Source organism: Monopterus albus, unplaced genomic scaffold (genome assembly GCF_001952655.1).
Source record: "Monopterus albus unplaced genomic scaffold, M_albus_1.0 scaffold304.1, whole genome shotgun sequence".
NCBI lineage: Eukaryota > Metazoa > Chordata > Actinopteri > Synbranchiformes > Synbranchidae > Monopterus > Monopterus albus.
In genome coordinates this window covers 39,513-57,507 of record NW_018128184.1, presented here as the reverse complement: position 1 = coordinate 57,507, position 17,995 = coordinate 39,513, and the positions used below count along the sequence as shown (strand labels likewise).

Below are 17,995 nucleotides of genomic sequence, written 5' to 3'. Positions count from 1 at the left end.
TGACAACTGTTAAATGGGTAATTGAGGGGATATGCAAACCATTAACCCATATTTTTAACGTCGTTTTGACTTGGGCAGTTCCCCAATAATATGAAAATAGCAAAGGTTATTCCACTGTATAAATCTGGTGATAAGCACAACTTCACAAATTATAGACCGGTTTCTCTGTTGTCACAATTTTCAAAAAAATTGGATAAACTCTTTATTAACATGTCAGCTGTTGTGATTTTTACTGAAGAGATGCACTGGCAGGACATCGTCAATTTGTGAGGTTGGGTGAATACCAATCGAGTGAGCTGGACATTGTATGTGGAGTGCCTCAGGGTTGTGTTTTGGGACCTAAATTATTTATATTATACATTAATGATATATGCAAGGTTTCTGATTTAGTGAAAGTGGTTTTGTTTGCTGATGACACTACCATATGGGCATTGGGTGAAAACCTACAGCAACTCTCTGGACGGGTTTCACAGGAACTTGAGAAGATAAAGAAATGGTGTGATAGTAATATACTATCTCTGAATTTGGATAAAACTAAATTTATGGTATTTGGGAATTGTAGACTAGATAATGAACTTCAATTGAAAATTGGGGGAGCTAATATAGAACGAGTATATGAAATTAAATTTCTAGGTGTCATAGTTGATGACAAATTCTCCTGGAAATCTCATATCAGATATGTTCAGCACAAAATAGCAAAAAATATATCGATATTGGCACGGGTTAGATATATTTTGGACGGGAAAGCATTACGCATTTTGTATTCTTCATTGATTTTACCATACTTAGAGTATGGCGTTGAAAACTGGGGAAATACATACAAAAGCTCACTTCAACCATTGTATATAGTACAAAAAAGAGTGATTAGAATTGTGCATAAGATGGGGTATAGGGATCACACCAATGGAGCTTTCATACAGTCTAATAAATTAAATTGTTAAATTCATGCTATATGTACAACCAAAAAAAAGATTTTGTATTTCCATAAGTGGGGTAAAACTATGGAATAATTTAAGTGTGGACATAAAAAATAGTAATAGAATTGATGAGTTTAAACATAAATATAAAGGTATGTGTCAATCAAGATATATGCAAGAACAGGCTCAATGATTAATTAGATGGAACATTGTGGGTGTGGTGTATGAATGTTAACACTTTGTAATAATTCTTTAGTATATTACTTGTGTGGTGTAGAAGAGAATTATCTATGTAGAGATACTGCTTGCAAACCAGTGATGGTAAGATGATGTCATGGGGTAGGACTGGATAAGTCTGACTTCTTCCTACTCCATTCAAGCATGTACTAGGTATAAGCAAATTGATATTGGATTAGCATTTGTTGGATATGTGTAAAATTATGTGTGTTGACATATCAACTGTCTTTACATGCTTGAAAGAATAAATAAATCAAATCAAATCAAATCTCCTGCTGGATAAGCTGTTATACATGATCAGAATATACTGATGTTCCTCTCTCACATGCACTTTTCTTTCTATTATTGTTTAAAGGCTGCTCTGTCTCCATTCTCCACTCAGCAAAGGAAATGTCAAATCATTGTTTGAGTAATTTCTGCTGAAAGTGACTGGGCAGCTGAGGTCATTACAGCCCTACAAGTGTCCAAAGCAGCAGACGCACAGACTCACTTTTGAGAGGAACATGCACTTAAATTGCTTTACTCACTGGGGCTTTGTGAAACAAGGAGGGGATGAACTACCGATAAAATGATTTTTAAGAACCCTTTAAGTCCTGAAGTGAGTGCAACACTTGTTTTCTACAGTGTCTATTCTGTTTATGGTCCAAGGGGCTGGGACTTGCCCCACCATCTCAGCCACACCATAAATCTTTAATTCTCCCTAGGAAGGAGGTGCTGCTTAATTAAATGTTCCAGGGGCTGAACCACTGCTGTGAGGGGGCGGGGAGTCCAAGTGTAGTAATACTCCAATATGCTTGTGAACAGAGTGCATCACTCCACTATGACTGGGTCACCCATTTAGAAAATGCTGGTGTCTAAAACAGGCACATTTAAACATGCTAACAGTTACAGTTACAGTCGTACTGAGGTCAGAGAGCCCGAAAACACCAACAAGCTGTTTAAGGCGTGTCTATGCCGGAAACACTGCACAAAGGGCACGTAGAGGAGCACCTTGGAATTGACTGAAAACACAATATTCTCATGCCTCGTGCAGAACAGGATCATGGTAAAAAAGGAAAACCATAAACACACATGTGCATCAGGAATGATGAAAAAATAACCGATCAAGTGTTTTAAGGCTAATCGGATAAGGAGAATCACTTTTATTTGGTCAAGAATGTTACACACAAGGAATTTGTTGCCAGTACAGAACCGTTTAATTACCATTTAATTTAATTTAATAAACCGTTTAATTGTGTTTACTTTATGCATTTACCTACTTTGGTGGAACTAGGGAACTGTCATTGTTTTTGTGGTTTTCTGTGGAGCGTTGCTGCCCTGAAAACACAGACCTGAAGACTGCAGCTATGTGTGTAAGCTGACATGCTGGCAGTGTACACAGCTGGGCTGATTAAAATAGGAGGATATCGACTGTGTGAGATGCAGCAGAAATGCTCAGTGTAAGATTGTGTCAGTGAAAAACAGCAAAGCAGATGGAACCGCTGTAGGGTTAAAGGCTGAACGCTGTCAAGCATTTGCCAAAGGTTCAAAGAGCAGTGACTAAGGATGGTCGGCAGTCTAAAAACTGGTCTCTGGTCCTCTAAAAGCACGCAGCATTAGCAGTGGCAGCAGGAACAGAAAGGCTTTTCTGTCCCTGGTGTTTTCTCAGCCTATTTCTGTCCTCTCTCTCCGTCTCTGCCTGTCACTCTCTCTCACTTGTTTTCCTATGTGGTACAAAACCACAAGCCTTCCATCACAAAACAATGCAACACAACATGGCTACAGTTTGTCAGTGGAATTGTCCTCCAGCTGGAAGGTCATTTCACTGCCACTCAAAATTCCCCATCCAAACTTATAAAATACATGAAACACAGCAGGACACACTCCAGGAAGGAGACAACTCATGCCCTCACTCTTTTCATCACACCTTCCTTTTCTCACTCTGTTTGCTCCTCGTACCCAGCACCTTGTTTTGTGATGGACTATTTGTTCTGCTGGCTGTCTCGACGACAATGTTCGAGGCTTCAGGCTTTAATCTGCAGCTCAGAGGCAGCAGAGCACTCAGTCTAATTAAATCAAAATGTGACAAGAAGGACCGGCTCTGGGGGGTTTAACCTTTGTTTGCCTGCCGTCTCAGTGCTGTGGTGTCGTCTAAAGCCAGACTGAATTCTGTCCAAAAGGCTGTTCATATTTAAAAAGCTGTTCAGTTGAATCAAAACTGTTTTCCCAGTAACTTTGCCAAAGAAAGGAAGATGAGAGACTGACCTGTAATTATCCAGGTTGCTTTTCTTTAGAACAAGCTGAAAAACTGCAGTTTTCAGTGATTTTGGAAAAACCCCTGACAGGAGCGAGCCACCAACAGCTGTCAGCACATTTATTTCCAAGCAACTGAAAACATTTCTGAAGAAGCTGATTGGCATGGTGTCCAAACAGCAGGTGGATGGAATTAGGTTGTCAACTACACTCTCCTGTGTTTTACCACTGATGGCATTGAATCTTGACCTTCTAACCAGATTGTTGCTGTGTGGCTGCAGCAGTGGTCTGGTTGCATTGTTTGACCTGGAGGAATTTATGGCCACTCTGGTGTTTAGATTAGTTTCACATACAAAAAAGATGCAAACTCATCACACCTACTTTGAGATAGGAAATCGGGTGGCTAACTGTGTGGGGGGATTAGTTAGCCTCTCAACAGTGGCAAACAAAACACAAGAATTATTGGTAGTCCTGTTGATGAGGTTGGATATAAAGGCTTGTCTGCCCTGATTTGCTTCAGCACTGTAAGTACACAGCCTCTCTCTAAAGATCTCATAGTGAATCTGAAGAGTTCAACTTTCCTGCACTCTCTTTTCTGACTTGTAACAGCCAGAGTGTTCCTCCATGGTGCTTTTTGGTTGCCAGAGATTTAACCTTTTCAGATTTGATGGTGTCAATAAGTTCAAGAGTTTTACAACTAAAATGACCAAGAAGTGAATCAACATAGTCTGATGGTAGGCTACTGACACAGACATTTAAATACCTTTTTTAACAGCAAGTGTTGTAGCAGGTAAAGCCAACATACTGACACAGACACAGAAATGGTCAGAGACGGCTACAGTCTTGAAACAGTGCTTGACTTATCAACACCTCTAGTTAAAAGTAAACCCAGTGCGAGGCCTTTCGCATGTTCCAGCAGATCACACGTTTCAAGCACACCACAGAATTATTGTGCAAGTTTGTCTTTTGGATTATCAATATGAAAGTCACCAGTTATGGCAATTTGTTTACAATTTGATAACAGAAAGCAGAGCCAAGCCCAGTTGTACCAGTCGCCCAGTATAACCATGGCCTGCTGCTGTTCATCGCTGAGCAGAATTACTTTGCTCAGACAGTTGGTATGTATTGTATAGCACAATAATAACAGTAAGGTCTAGACCTTAGTTTGTAGAGTGTCCTGAGACGACCTTTGTTGTGATTTGGCGCTATACAAATAAAATTGAATCAAATTGAATTAAAGTGGTGCATTAATCTCTCACATCTTGACTTTCATATCCTTCCCCACGTGTGCTGGACTAACTAACAACCTTATAATTGGCCTTTATGCCTTAGGACTGTGGGAAGACACAGACTGAAGGGAAACAATGTGGCAAAAGAGGATATTTGAGTGTCGACAGCTTCCGGCTACCGGTGGTTTAAATGCTAACGTCATTATGTCCTATTATTGCAGCTACCTTTAGAATGGGAGGACTTAACCTTCCTAAGTTATTAAACACTGCCCTGGACATGAACGCAGCATCTGTTTTCCTCTCTTTTCCTCCCACACATTATACAGTACCACCTCCTCCATCTGCGCTCACTTACTCATCACATTTACCAAGTTAAGAGAAATTTTGTGAGTGATTGCCTTTCATCAGACACTAGTGTAAAAGCAGCTGAAGCTTGGCAGAAGTTCTGTAAATTCTGATGACACTGATGTCTAGGAAGGAATGAGTATAAACTGTTTCTCAAGAGGACATCACTAAGGAAACCCAGCTGTCAGAGGTGCTAATGAACGATTCAGCCTCTGTGCATGGAGGGAGGAAAAAGGCCACAACCTAGCATGCACTTGTGCGTATGTGTGCACGTATCTTTCTGTGGTTGTGTGGACAAATTTCAACAGCATCAGTGCGAGGACGTTCTGGGGCTTCAAAGGACTTTGTCGGTTAAGGTGCAGTTAGCTAAGGTTCGGGTTGGGAGATGTTGTTTGCCATGTGAAGAGATGCTGTTGATTTGACAGGAGACACTGCATGTAGCTGTGCAGTAGTTCTGGTATAACTGGCTCAGGTCTGGAGACATTTCTGCCTCCACGTACCGTAAATACAATGACATGGAACAGCTTCCACTGATGCTGCCTTCTTAAATAGTCCCTGTCCTCCATTATAGTCAAAAGGGGGTTCTTTCAGTTGAGACTAAAGTGAAGCCTTTCTGTTCTTTTAGTGATTTTGAAAAAAGTAATTCATGCTTTTATCAGTTCTAGATCAGATTATTGGAACGCAATGTATGCATCAGCAACCGCTGACGTCTCGAGCCGAGGGAGACGTGCTGGCAAATAAAAGTTTGAAGAATGGTGATTAAAAAGGACTGTGGTGTCAAAGTGCACTGGACAACTAAAGTGGAGGAAAAACTGAACTGTGGCTCATCTGATTTACAGGCTGGGGCTCAAGGGGTAGAGCGGGTCATCTTCTAACCAGAAGATTAGTGGTTTGATTCCTGGCTTGTCTAGTCAACATGTCAAAGTGTCCTTGAGCAAGACACTGAACCCCCAGTTTCTCCCAGTGATGACACTGGGGAGTGCGAATGGGTGAATGGCCAAATAGTGTGAAAGTGCTTTGAGTGCTGCAGTGCATAGAAAAGCAAAGTATAAGACCATTTACAGGCTCGTCTGCTGCCACAGCATAGTCGTTAGAGACGGTTGTGATGTGTGTTGTCCACAGAGTTTGATCTGGCATTTGACTCCGGGTAAAGACTGCTGAATCTAATGGGCTGGGTTCTCTAATTTTTGTTTTTTCAAAGTTATTTTATTGTATTGTGAGTGGTGTGTGTCATTTTTATGGCTATGTAATAATTTAAGCACTTTGTAACCTTGACTTTTTTAAAAGGGTCATAAAAATAAATTTGCTTTGCACCGTTTGTGTGCAGTCTGGTGCTTGTAGGGACATTGGACAACTCTGCACTTTGTGATTTAGATCCAGTGCCAATACCGACGATGTTGCCTGGTCAGTGACTGGCAAAAACACAAATGGAGATATCTGTACAGCTGCCACTGTAGTTCCTTTTATCTATTTCATTTAATCATGAAAAGCTTTTACCAAGAACTCCTGCTGAGTGCACTGGTAAACCAGAACTCATGGCCTGCATTACCTCTAGTCAACAGAGAAGGCTGCCATCACGGCCAGCCCCGAGTGTGAAAGGTCTTTTTTAGTGTCTGTGAATTATTTACATAGAGTCAGGAGCCACAGTCGCACAGTTTCTTAGTAAATGCTGACATACTGTATCTGCATTTACAAAGTATCATTATTAATGAAGCTTTCTTATATTTCTCATGTGGGAAACTGATTTTTCTGCAGTTCCACATATTCACATGTTAAAAAACTGACTTCAGAACTAGTCTAGAATTCCACAACAGGGACGTACCAACAGGAACCTGAGTCTTTTGGTTGAAATGCTCAGTGGCACTTCAGGAACTTTAACCCTAATTCTGACTTACTCTAAACACAGTCTTAAGCCATTTTCATATATAGACTCTGGGCAGTTTCTGCAGAATCAGGCCTGGACATATACTTTAAAAATGTTGCCCCAAAGGCTCTGAATGGACGTAAATTTTTACAGCATCTGAAGTAAACAAACACCAAGGGCCCATTCACAAGATCTCTGCATATTCTGGTGTTTTGTAATGAGTAAAAAGGTCACTAAGTGCAGAGTTATGGCTCCTTGCAGCGTTTTTAATTGTTTCTGAATGACAGCAGAGGTCTATGGCACAGATGAACAAGCTAATCCAGGACTGACAGACATTAACTGTGAGCAGAGGCAAATCATTGTTGGTTTTCGTCTCTGTATGTTGAAGATACAGTTAATATAGATAACGATAAGCTAGCTAGATAAGCTTATTCTTTAAGCTGCAACAAGTCTTGTATTCTTATTAGAATTCTTCTATGTAATGTTTTACAAAAATGTAGACCAAACTAATATAAAAACTATTTAAGGCATTAATTTTATTACCTACAGACTTTTGTGCAGAACTGTAAATCCTTAAAAACACGTCCCAAAATATATACTTTCATTTTTCTAATGAGCTCAGTAGTTTTTATAAAGTCTTGTTCAAAAAGAAGGAAAGCCTGAGGAACCCTCAGTGTCTCCTGGGACCAAAACTCCTGGGACCAAACTTCATGTGATGAAGCACAAATAACAAGGGGAGGCTAAGAAGCGCACTCATCCCTTTGTCTCACACACAAACTCTCATTAAGATAAAATGAGGCTAAATCAGGGAGCAAATTGGTCTCCCAGCTATCGCTTTTTTATGCCTGTTGAGTCTTGTTCTCTTGGAGGAGACAATTAGTGTCAGTCGAAAGAGCAGAGACGCAGAGAGGGAGTGGGAGGGTGTTACAATTCACTGACCCAAAAGGGCAGTCTTAAAATTGTTAAAAGAAAATGGTTTTGTGGTCCTAAAACATCTTTGAGAGCTCGACAGGAGAATGTGTGAATGTTTGGCTGAAGATCAGAAAAAAAATCTGATACCTGAGCTGGTTCTCAGGATCCACTGACTGATGCTGATTTAAACCGACAGCAAAAACACTTAGAAGCAGGTTAAAGTTTGTCCTAGTGCAATTAATCACTACATTTTTAAAATGCTGCTTCTTTAGTGTACTCCTGTCTTGATGTGGGGGGGAGCTAGTTTGTGCCCCTCATGTCTTTGCCTTTTAGGGAACCATCTGTTCCTCTAAAACTTAATGAACCTGTGGTGTCTGTCTTTTAGAAACACATACTATTGTTCTGAGAATATTTTTGTTTCCTTGTGATGTTAGACCCCGCCTGTGGTTTGTTTCCCGCTGTGGTCATCTCCTCTGCCCACACTCACCTGTGCTCCATCTTTGCAATCACCCAGCCTCCACTTAAACCTGCATTCACTCCTTGCCAGATTGTCCACAGAGTGTCATTTGTGACTATCCAGTGTTCAGTCCTGCATTCATGTGTCTTGTCATTACAATTTTGCCTGACTGCTTGTCCTGATGACTTTCTGATTATCCCCTGGTTTCTGGTCAGTAATTATTTCTTGTTTCCTGCTTGTTTGTTTTCTTTATGGAGTCTAGTTTTGTTTGGATCCTTCTTAATACAAGGTTACTGGGCACTGTGATGTAGACAATACACACAGCTGCTCACATATGCATACAGCAGACACATAGCGCTCCATATACAGTAAATCTTATGAAACTGCAGCTCTGATAGAGGAAGGCAAAGGTGGGTGATTTGAGAGATGAGGAACGAAAGGAAGCTGAGGAAGAGATATTGGAAGGAATGAAGGAAAGTATGAACAAATGAGACCAGAAGAAGAAGGAGAAGAGCTGGGTAGATGCATTAAGGAGAGAGGCAGGGAGAGAGTAAAAACAGAAGGATGGAGAGAAATCTGAGATATAATAGGGTGCGTGTCTGTCTGTGTGTGTTGAGGTGGTCCATGAGGAGACAGTAATTGAGTCCTGTTGCTGTTTCCCCTCTGGATTCCTGACAACTTGACACGGACTCCGAGCTCCATCAGCCGGCTCAGGGTGAGAAAAGCTGAATTAAGAGACCTCCAGAATAGATGTGGGCACACACACATCCTTGTTTTCATCACTTGCCAGGTCCCTACATAGACTTAGCCCATTTCCAGGAGACGTACTCTTTAACGATCACCTTTCTGTAAACGTCACACCCAGTAACATTTACATATCATTTTCAACACATAGTTGTATTAATGGACAGGCACATATAAGATTAAGATTATAAGATCAAGTGTACAATACAACGATGTATGTGTTTAGTCAGAAACTCCTGTGTGTTAGAAAAAAATATTAAATCTAATAAGCAGAGAAGTGATTCAGTGACCGTTCGATCTTCTCAGTCAGCGTTTTCTCTAAACTGGCCATTTTCAAAGTGTGGGTAGGTGATAGAAAGGAAAACAGTTGTTGCAGCAGCCACTTCACAAATCACGAAGCATGAGGTAGGTAGGAAACACAACTTAACAAGAGAACACATAATTGCTAAGTTGTACTGATGGAGAAATGAGCACAGAAATGAACCTCAACTATGTGTAAGTATGGAAACAGTGCTGCCCCTATGAGGGACATTTAACAAGCACAGATGATGTGACACACTGTAGGCGAGGTGGATCTGATCTGACACACGGTGTGTTACACAGTCTACACTACAGCTTTTTCCCTGTCTCATCTCGACGGCAGCGTCTGGCCCAGTTACTGTGATTCCCAAAAGAAGGGTATATGACCAGAAAAAACATGCAGGGCAGGAAGGAGTGAAAACTCACCGCTGGTCTCAGGTGCTGCTTCTTCAACTCCTGATCCACAAAGATCTCCTACTCACCGCCAGGCTGCAGAGAGACAGAAGCAGAGATGAGAGGTTTTCATCTTTGAAACGCATCTTCAGAACTCTGCAAACTCCCACTGGCACACACAAGAAACAAAAACAATACAAAGCATGAAGACAGACAAAGACAGAGAGAAGGATGAACCAAAGGAGACAGAGAGAAAGTGAGAAAGGAAGAGAGAGTGATGTGTCAGGGACCAGCTCTCATTTGTATCGATGTCAGTTAATTAGATGAGCAATCATCCCCAGAGATGGGCTCACAGATAATGGGCTGAGACATTCATGCACACACCACCTGAAGTGCCTGTGCATGTTTGTGCAGTGTTTTTGCACCAGTGAGTCACATAGATGGTGTGAACGCAGAGGGACAAACGGGCTGAAGAAGAGAGGCACGGTGAGCTGATGTATTGGCCTGAATCTGGCCTTTTCTTGAATATAGTGTTGGTGAGCCCGAGTCATCTACTGCAGATGAAGACAGAGATTACTCTCTGACCACAGGCACGTAAATGCATTTTCTAACTCATGATGAAATTGTGCTTTGAAGAGCTGGCAAACCTGAAGCGATTTCATCAGAGTTTTAGTGCCCCGCGATGGCCCACAAACAGCTTTGGAGGCTTTTCAGCCCAGTGTGCAGTCAGGTTGTGGGAGTAAAAATCCCTTCTATAACTTTAATAAAGTCTGCAAACGGTATTAAAGATATGGCTAAACCGCCTGTATTAATACACCGTTTTGTGCCACTGGCTCATTTTTCTTTTTTATTATGTTTTCAGAATCTTATTTGTTTTTTATGATGTGATTCACCCATTATTTATCTTTAATGAGCTTTTCAATATCATGGCAAAATATTTTATTTTAGCACTAGCTGAGCCTCAGACAATGAAGTTGGGTTGATAAAGGTGAAATTATGTGAGATGGACAAAGACCAACATGTTGCTGGATCCAGGGCCCAGTCCATGAAGTGGAGTTCTCACTTAGACAAACTGAACCTGCTGCCCAGTCTCCCATCGTGACAAGACGAGCCTTCAGACGCTCCGTGACAAATCATAAGTCATGTAAATGAAACAAGTGTCTGTGCACATCCAGTCTGAGAGCAGGGTGCAGGTTCAGGACACCGACTGGAAGTTTACTCAGTATCGCTTTATAGATAAAATATACCAGTGTTAATGTCTACGAAGGGTCGGTGATGTCCATCCCACTGAAGCCGTGGTGAGTAAATGCAAGGATTCGTGGTACACGAAATCAAGGCAAGCGCTTGATCAAGAGAGTATTTCCCAGCTTCACATTTCATTAACCACCTGATCAATTACACTACAGATACTGTCAGGATCTAGCCCCTGATCTGATTATGGCAATCACTTTTATTGGCCAACTATGTCGTACAGAACCGAGGCAGCCGTCTGCAGCACCACCTCGCACGCACACACCGATGGCAGCATTGTTCCTGCAGAGCCATGCTCTGGCCATCGGGACCAACTTGGGGTTCAGTGTCTTGCCCAAAAACACTTCAACAAGTGGACTGGGGAGAACGGGAATCAAACCGCCAACCGCTCTACCTCCTGAGCCACAGCCACCCCAACTACAGCGTTAAAGTCCTCCATCCTTCTCCACAAGGTCTGGGCCTCTACTACCAGGTCGATGCAGCCTCTTCTTGACTCATTAGCTGTTTACCTGCTAAGCAGGATGACTGGTTGGAGGTGTGCAGAGAGATGACCTCTCACTCCCCAAGGTGACGCCTCAGTGGATTGAAAGGACAACGTACACATGGTCAACGCTATGACACGGTCAAACACACAGTACACAAACTACTCACATGTGATGATGTAAACAGTGTGCGGCCACAATCATGAATCTTCAAGTTTGTGTAAATGTTTGTCTGACACCAATAATAACATCAGTTTTACCTCCCACTCCTCTCGTCCTCGTCCTTCTCTCAGGCCGTCACTGACGTAAAGGTCTCGACTAAAGGTTGATGTCAACACTCTCAGACATTGCCTTGAACAGAGGCATCCGTCAGGAGTGAAGATGCTAAAGTTCACCACCAAATAACTGTCTCCGAGCTGTCTCTCTAATCTGCCTGCAGAGCGCCTTCCTTTCTTTCCTCTGCTACACAGCAGTGACACAGGGGATGATGTATTTCAGGGAAACATCCACTAAAGTAATTTTCAGGAGAAAATTATTTCTTCTTCCCCGACTCTCTACGATTCACTCTTAATCTGTATGGATTGCAAAAATGAATCACTTTATTGTAGAGTTGAAACACAGGTGCTCTTCCTGTCCAGGGAGGGTTTTCTGGGATCCCACCCGGGCAGCGACAGCCTCAAACACACCCTGCTTCCTTTTAGACCACATATGGTCATTTGATTACAAGCTGCCGACCTTCTGTTTTTGCACATTTCAGATATTCTTCTGTGAAGTTCAGTGTTACTGCTGTTAAGGCCTTCACATTGTCTTGTATCATTATGGTCAAATCTCTCCAGCAGTTACTCTGCTCACTGGCCCTTTCTGCTTCAGTCAGCAATTCCCTGCATTTCCCAGAATTCCTTTCCACATCACCAGGCAACGCTCCTGGGCCATAGATACTGTGCACTACAGAGACCTGGCTAGCTGCCCGGTTACTGACCTAATGTGTCTCTACCTGGTATGACCACACCGAGCCCTGATCTCAACATCATGGAGTCAGTCTGGGATCACATGAAGAGTCTGAAGCCACTGAGACGACCTCAGTCCACTGTGGCAGCCTTTTTCGAGATGCTGGAACAACCTACCATTATCTGGAAACGCCGTGTGCAGGTGTACTGAGGAGAAGTGGGTCTGTTGTAAAGGCAAAGGGGGCTCAGAGCAAATACCGATCTGATTAGTCGTTTCTGTTGACTGCACTTTATATAAAGGTTATTGTTAGTAAGTCGTTTTACAGTGTTTCGGCTCACTGCACATGTACTTCACAGTCTCCGTGGCACCCGCCGGCTTAGTTCATCTTAATGTAAATAGACTTTAAGAGGATGTTACGCTTCTATAACTGTATTACTGTACCTGCCGAGGAGCCAGCAGGGCTTGTCTGTACAGCAGCAGTATGGGGGTAGCACCAGTGACAGTAATATCAATATACACGCTGAAAGCAAATGTGAAGCAGTAGCACAGAAGTGAATGTACAGTACAGACAGTAATCACACCCCCTTACCTTAGCTTAGTTAGTAAAATCCACCTAGCAGTCCCTCCGAGTGCACTGATCAACACGTTGTACAACACTCTGTGTTTTAGGATGTACAAAAACATAAGTATAAAAACAATTTGAGGCTTATGTGTCAAAGTCTTTCTTGGCTGAGCAGCTGCTGGAGAACCTGCTGGAAACTGTCTTTACACTTTAGATCTGAGCAAAGTGAGATACACAATGTTAATTAGCAAACCTTCGACGTGCTGGTGGGCAGATTGTGTTACTATTGCACAGAGCCAGATTAGCCCGGTCTTTATGTTGAACTGCTGCAGCTTCATGTTTACTGCACAGACGAGGGATTGGTGTCAGTCCTCTAAGAAAAGGCCAGGAAACATTCACTTATAGGAGAAGTGGTTGCCTAAGTGTCTCCTGAGATCAGCTTTTTACTTACAAAGCATATACAATGACAAAACAGATCCGTGCACGCACACAAACTGCTGGTCACCTCTATCCACATTTGTAAGTGAAACAGCACTGAACTGGTTTAAACTTATGTTTCTTATTAACTTAATCTACTGTTTAATCTTTATGTTTAAAATCAAGCTTTTTACTGCCACAGTCTAAAAACTAAAAGGGAAAAACCACTGATGTGAAATCCACTGGGTAGGAAAGCGGTTCTCTCACTGATGCTATCAGCAGCTCTTCCACAGCGAGCCATAAAAGGCTGCTCATTTACTAATGAGAATTAGCTGCAGCCTCTGCACTTTGTTCACGAGCTGCAGTCAGGATAGTTTTTATACCACTCTGGGATTAATGCAGCTGATCTTCTGGAGCTTTCATCTTTGTGCTATTTTGGCAGGTGGATAAAGAGCATTAAGTCAGGCCTGCCAATACAAGGTAGTGCATTAACATTATTAGCTGGAGCTGAACCTTCATGAACTCTCAACCACAATGCAAAACACACGACAGAGAGGCATTAAAGGTCAGACGTATGTCAGTAGCAGCATTTCTGGAGCCTTTTTAAAAGTGGTTCTGGACATTTAAAGAATATCTGACCTTCATTTTGAATGAAATCAGGGTCTAAGAGGCAAACTGTCCAATAAATATTGTAGGTGTAATTCCCCAAATCAGCCTCTGTATTTAAAAACCATGTCAAAAATCAAAATCTGCAAACAAGCAATTCATTGTTTTAAGCAGGATTTGATAAGTGACATCAGTGCAATGTCTAAGAGGACAGAGAAGCACATCTGTAACAGAGCTGTATTGTATTCTAACATACTTGGCAATAAAGTTTGTGATTATTTGATTGATTTATGCCTCTTTGTGTACTGTATGTTTTCATGAACAGTACATCTTTATGTGTACACTGTACATCTGCCTCTGTTAGTATGTTTACAGGGTTGTGCACATTTCACTGTGGTAGTTATTCCTGCCCATTTCTACAGAGTGGTGAGAGGAAACCACTCGCCAGCTGGATGAGCGGAAGCAATAGCTACTTATTTATTTGGGCTGTGATTAAGCAGATGGGTACAGTGGCTGCAGACAATGCAGAGTAATGCTGCAGCTTTTTTATTGTTTAGGGGCAAAAAATGTGGTAATTTCCAAAGATTTAATAAGCCATTATTGACCCACATCATCTGAATGTGCTGTCACGGCTTTAGCCTGTGTGCTTTCACTTCATCATGGTGGCTTACAGCTGCTCATAATGTCCCGAGACAAAGGCATTCATGCACTTTGCTTATAATAACTATGATTCAACATGTTCAGCCTCCAGTGCTGTTCAAATGAATACAACAGTCCTGTCCAAATTAGGCCCAGTTATACCCTGTCAGAGGATTTGTCAGACTGGCATTTGTGTCATCTGATTTTCTCAAACCAACAAACCTAAAGTGATTCCCACTTTCCATAATGAGGTAACTTCTGAACCACAGTGAGCAGATTTGGACGTGATGTAGCTTCAGTGAGGAAGAGTTTCAGCGTAGTGTCATGTCATATGAGCGAGGCATCCAAAGCTTTGTCTCATGCACAGTATTTCTCCAAAACCACACAGGCCCATAAATCACATGGTGTTTTCTTTTAACCTTAACCAATGTGAACTATGCATCCCGTAACCTTAACATTCACCAAAGTAGTTTTACTCATGTTTTATTAACTTTAAGTGATGCAAGGTGACCTGTTGTGTCCATTCTGTCGCCTATGGCCCAGTTTAAAGTAGTGGAACACCATCTACACACAGACTGTTTTAGAAGAAGTCTTTATTTCAGCAGATGGCACCATGTCTCAACTACTGTTGTGCAGTGAGCAGCAGATGGTGAAATGTTTCAGTCCAAGTCAGTTTGACAGTATTATTAACTGTGGAAGTGTCCGGTGCCCTTCCTGTCACAAGCTCACCTCTAAACGCTGCCGCTGCCTCTGGGCACAGTAGCTGTACTGCATCACAGTGTAGGACAGCTGTCATCTGAAATATACTTCAGCTCCTGTTAGTCTTGTCTATGCTTCACATAAACGCTTAGATTGACATCAACAGTGCACCACTGAGCTAGTGGCCAGCCAGCAAGATGTGTAACATCAGGCAGAAGAAAACTGTATCCACAGCCTTTTTCTCTTTACATGTGTGGTGAAGGCACAACAGGCGCCTCCTATACAGGTGCACTGCATTCATACAAATGTATTGTTTTTCTTTTTTTCATCTGGACTTGGTGTAAAGTTATTACATTAGCATTAGCAGATGCCCCGAGTTAAGGTATGGGAAATGCTATTAGCAAACAGCTGGAGTTTAGAAGGTTAGAGCTGGAACAGCACAAGTTCTAGTATTTGCATTGCATTGTACTGAAGCTGTCCACAGTCCTGCGTTATGATCTCTCTGTGCTAATCCACTCACATATGCATATCTGCAGTAAGTCCATCCTAACAGTGCAGTAGCTTCTCTCCTTTGGGTCCTTTCTTCTCGTACACATCCACAAAATACAACAAATCACAAATCGTAGCTGTGACAAATGACGTGCCGGAGGCAAACGTCACAGTACAATGGATTCACTGAGAGCAGGATGGTTGTGTAAACAGCAGGCTTCTCTTATTCTATCTGATAATACACAGGGAACGTCTTCACACCGCAGAGTGATTTCTTCATTTTCTCTCTCACTTCCTGATTGAAGGCAAGTGAGGAAACCCATCATCTTTCATTTGTTCTCCCTCCTGTGTGGCGTTTACGGGACATTTCTCTTGGCTTTCTCCTCTCTTTAGCTGTACAGTCACCCTCTTTCTTTAATCATGTTCCTTGTGGACCTTTTGCTTGACTTCTCTTTCCTAATTACGCTGTGTTGGCCTGTCATTGGACTGCCCTCTCTCTTCCTGTTTCTCAGTGATTTATCATCGGACCATTCAATCTCTTTTCCTTTCCCATCCATTTTCCTGTCAGCCTGCTATCAGTCACTGTTTCCAGCCACCTTATTGTCTGCTGTTGACATGGATATCATTTCATCATGTCTACATGAATGTGTGAATATACTGCATTGTTTCAGAAGTGACTGTCACTGGCAATCTAGTTATTTTCTTATAGACTCGCGCTCACACAGACGAATCATCAGCTCTCTGGAACAGCTGGAACTGAAACCGAACACTTTCACCTTCATGAAGGTCAATTCATTGCAGAACCACTGGATCAGACTTGGTTTTAATAAGGTGTGTCTACAAAAGCACTAGCTGATTGTATAATATAAGTGAAGTAGCAGGCAGAGACAGGAGGAGGAGGAGGAGGAAGATGACAAAGGGTAGGGGCAGCTACATGCCTCCTGCCTCCACTCTGCTCCCTGTACCTCGCATCGCCGCTCTCTGCTGAAGACAGAAAGAAGCAAAGCACATCATATTCCACAAAGAAAAAGAGGGATAAATAAAGGTGGAAAAGCAGGAAATGAAGAGAAGAAGGCAAATAACAAGTAAAGAAGAGAGAGTGAGAGACTGAGCCAAACAGGGAGGGAAGGTGTCCTGGTGCATGGAAGCATGAAACAGTCAGATTTAGATTGAGAGAAGCTAAGAATCAAATATGAACCCCACAAATCCTGCATACACCACCACACATATTCCTCCCATCTTTCCCAATGAATGACAAAATAAATAAAATAAGAATGTATATCTGCTTCTGATCTGTCTGTGAACACACACACACACACACACACACACACACACACAGAGTCCTCTTGAATAATTTACACCCACTACTTCCTCTCCCACACTAATCTGTCACCTCCTCTGTTTCTCTGCGGCCTGTGTACACACTCTGTGCGTGTGCATGTGTGTGTTTTTATGGGTCTCTGAGAGAGTGTTTCACTATGTGTCGGTGTGCGGGTGATGAGTGTAGGTATGTTTGCTGTTTATGGGCTCCTGCAATGGCTCAGACACACTGAGACGACAGCGTTTTAAGCTACGAGTAGCCGGGCTGTGCAGGGAGCCGCCCACTCCTGCTCAGGACTCAAAGCACAGCAGCGTGACAAACAGCAGAGCTGCAGGCTCCCCGGGCACCACAGCACCTCAGACCCTCATCTCCCGTCCTGCTGCACAGGACAGTGTTTCCCTTAAGGAAGACAGAAAGTTACATGTTCATGTACAGTAGTTTCATATTAACACATGCAGTCTGATACTCTATTAGCTGATTAATCAATTCATCAATGCACAGAAAATCAATCACCACTTTGGTAAACGATCAGTTGTTTCAGTCATTTTCCAAAATAAAACAAAAGGTCTTATACAGTGCACTCAAAATGTTTTACACTATTTCCCATTTGTTCCCACACTGGAGCAACTTGGGCTTCAGTGTCTTGTCCAAAGACACCTCAACATGTTTACTGGAGAAGCTGGGATTTGAGCCACCAACCCACTGGTTAAGAGACAACTCTATCTCCTGAGCTACAGCTGCCCTGGTTAAAAAAGAAACTGCCTCATAAATATTGAGGATTTCTGTTGTTTAGAGTCGCACAAATCCGCCTAAACAGCTCCATGAAGTATATATGCGCTGGATTTAAAACAGACTTTTTAAATGCTCATAAACCAGGTTCATGGTCCTGTCAAAAGCGCACTCACAGTGGCTTGTTAATTTAGCATTCTGACGGTAAATCTATTGAAAGAG

The 17,995-nt window shown here is 42.3% G+C and overlaps 1 protein-coding gene across 1 annotated transcript in view; it reads right to left on the bottom strand.

Moving 5' to 3' along the window:
- slc8a2b (solute carrier family 8 member 2b) overlaps positions 1–17,995 on the bottom strand; it is a 65,632-nt gene that overhangs the window by 36,130 nt on the left and 11,507 nt on the right. The window contains exon 2 of the mRNA XM_020623561.1: positions 9,664–9,726. The gene's annotated coding sequence lies outside the window, so the exon portion shown is untranslated. The remainder of the gene's footprint in view (positions 1–9,663; positions 9,727–17,995) is intronic.